The 2,954-nt window shown below is 41.3% G+C and overlaps 1 non-coding gene across 1 annotated transcript; it reads left to right on the top strand.

The window, feature by feature from the left end:
• Positions 1-2,423: 2,423 nt before the first annotated feature.
• LOC140894140 (small nucleolar RNA R71) lies at positions 2,424-2,530 on the top strand. The gene has a single exon (XR_012153688.1). It is a non-coding gene; the product is annotated as a small nucleolar RNA R71 (small nucleolar RNA).
• Positions 2,531-2,954: the final 424 nt, after the last annotated feature.

Genomic DNA, 2,954 nt, shown 5'->3' with positions numbered 1-2,954 from the left:
GGCCGTGGAGAAGTAGAGAGGAGGGAAGAAATGAAGATTCCAAGCCCTTGAATGATCCTGTAATAGATTGATAACAAATTGTGAACAATTATGAAATTTTGAAAATTTGGGTAAAAAGGGTTCTAAGGGCCGAGGGAAATTTTGAAAGGTGGAGTGGGGGAAAAAAGCATAAAACTGCACAGAAATAAGGCGAGATGAGGGGGCGCTCGATCCTAAAAATATACCCGATCGAGCGCGCCTCTTAAAATTTCGGACAGTAACTTTGGTAAAATTGCGCGCTCGATCCGGTGAAATTCCAGGATCGAGCGCGCCTCTTAAATACTTGGGGCAGTGGGCTCGGGTTTTCTGCGCGCTCGATCCAAGGATATGCCAGGATCGAGCGCGCACTACTTCAGAAATTACTTTTTTAATTTTCCAAAAATTTTCCGAAAATCAATTAAAAACAAAATTCAACAAAACAAAAAAATTAAAATGAAGCAAAAACAAAAACTAAAAAGGAATAGAAATACTGGGTTGCCTCATTTTCAGTGCCTTTGTTTATGGTCGTTGGCTCGACTGAATGCTGCAGTTCCTCAAGGTGGTTTAAATCTGGTTCCTTTGTCCACCTTCACCCACTTCAAAAATTTTCCAGTCAATGTCCCATGCTTTTTCTGCTTCGACTTCTTGGCGATTCTTTTCGCTCGGTCAGGAGGATGTTTTGTCTCAGTTATAGGTACTTGCATATCAGAGAGAAAATTTTCAGCAGGCGTTGCAATAGTCTCTTTCAACTTATCCTCAAGTACAAACTTCTTCTTTCCTTGTGAGATGTGGTCATTGACATCAAGAAAATTAACAACACTTTCACTTCTAGGAGTTTTCAGGGTATCAAAAATATTAAACTTCGCAATTTCCCCATCGAATTTCATAGTGAGAGTGCCGTTATCAACATCTATAATGGATTTTGAAGTTTTCAAAAATGGTCTTCCTAACAAAATAGGACTATTCAACTCATTGTTTTTCATGTCAAGAACATAAAAATCAGCAGGAAAGACCAATTCACCAACTTGTACAAGAACATCCTCTAACAATCATTTTGGAAAAATAGTAGATTTATCAGTCATCTGGATAACAATGGCAGTTTCATTCAAATGCCCTAGTTTTAAGAAAGCATAAACAGAGTATGACATGACATTAATAGATGCTCCTAAATCTAGCATGGCCGTATCAAGCTGACTATCTCCTATTTTACATGGAATCGAGAACATACCTGGGTCCTTGCATTTTGTAGGTACCTTTCTCTGAATGACGGCAGAGACTTGTTCTCCCAATTCAACTCTCTTACATCCCTTCAACTTTTTTTTCTTTTCGCAGTACGTAATTCTTTCAAAAATTTAGCATAGCGAGGTACTTGCTTAAGAGCATCTAACATTGGAATATTTGCCTCGCATCTACGAAAAGTTTCATAGAGCTCCTTAATCCCCTCATCTTTCCTAGAATCCTTTAGTGCCATGGGAAAAGGGGCAACAGGCTTATATTCAGATAGAGGAGGGAACTTACCTCTTGGTGTATCTTTTGGAATAGGCTCACTATCCTCCACCTTAGACTCCTTGTCATTTTTAGTCCCTACCGGTTCATGGACCAATCCTTCACAAATATGCATCTCCCGTCCACTCCTCAACGTAATAGCACTCACGTTTTCCTTTGGATTCACTACTGTCTGTGATGGCAAACTGCTAGACTGTTGTGCTTCCAATTTGTTGATTGCAGTTGCCAACTGTCCCACCTGAGTGTTCAAGTGTTGGATACTTGCTCTCGTTTCCTGTTGAAAACTCATAGTGTTAGTTGCAAGATCCTTAACTATATTTTCCAAAAACTCACCCGGTGTTGGAATTTGTGGGCGCTGTGGTGGAGGATGATACGGTGGCCTATAAGCTTGATTGTGCGATTGTGCTTGAGGTCCAGATTGATTTGCTGGAGGATTGCCATATCTGAGGTTTGGATGATCCCTCCAACATGGATTGTATGTGTTAGAGTAAGGATCATACTTCTGCTGAGATGGCCCTGGAAATCCTCCTGCTGCATTGACTTGTTCCGCAGATACCTCTTGAAGAGTGGGACACATGTTTGTTGCATGCCCCACTTGAGTGAAAATTCCACATACCTTTGCAATCTGTCCATTACCTACAGCCATATGACGCACAAGAGAATTCAGTTCGCTCAGTTGTTGTTCAAGGGAAGAAACGTTTACCTCATTACTCTTTCTTGGCACAGGATCACTTCTGTCGGTGCCAAATTGCTGAGAATTGGCAGCCATACTCTTGATTAGATTCCTTGCTTGGACTGGAGTTTTATCGACGAAAACTCCACCACTGACCGCATCCACCATGATTCTGTCATGAGACAACAACCCTTCATAGCAGTATTGAATTAATAAATGTTACCTTATCTGGTGCTGCGGGCAGCTGGCGCATAATTTCTTGAAACGCTCCCAATACTCATGCAGTGACTCTCCCATCTGCTGCTTGATGCCATAAATTTCCTTTCTGATGTTTGCCGCTCTCGAAGCTGGAAAATATTTCTCTAAGAAAATTCTCTTCAGTGTCGTCCAAGTGGTGATGGATCCAGAAGGTAGGTAGTATAGCCAATCCTTTGCAGCGCTCTTCAAAGAGAAAGGAAAGGCTCTGAGTTGGATCTGCTCTTCTGTCACTCCATGTGGTTTCATGCTGGTGCATACGACATGGAATTCCATCAAGTGCTTGTGCGGATCCTCACCTGTAAGACGATGAAAAGCAGACAATAGATGTATCAGTCCAGATTTTAATTCAAAATTAGCATTATTTTCTAGAGTAGAAAAGTAATGCATAAAGGCTGCTGAGTGAGATCAGGAGTGCCAAGTTGTCTCAAACTCAAGTTCGCATTCGCCGCCATATCTTCCTCAAAAATTTCAGTATTAATTTCGTCCTCTTCTTGCCTCC

This window comes from Henckelia pumila, chromosome 3, assembly GCF_033568475.1.
Source record: "Henckelia pumila isolate YLH828 chromosome 3, ASM3356847v2, whole genome shotgun sequence".
NCBI classification, from domain to species: Eukaryota; Viridiplantae; Streptophyta; class Magnoliopsida; order Lamiales; family Gesneriaceae; genus Henckelia; species Henckelia pumila.
Note: the sequence above shows the minus strand (reverse complement) of the source record. Positions and strands in the feature narration are given on the sequence as shown.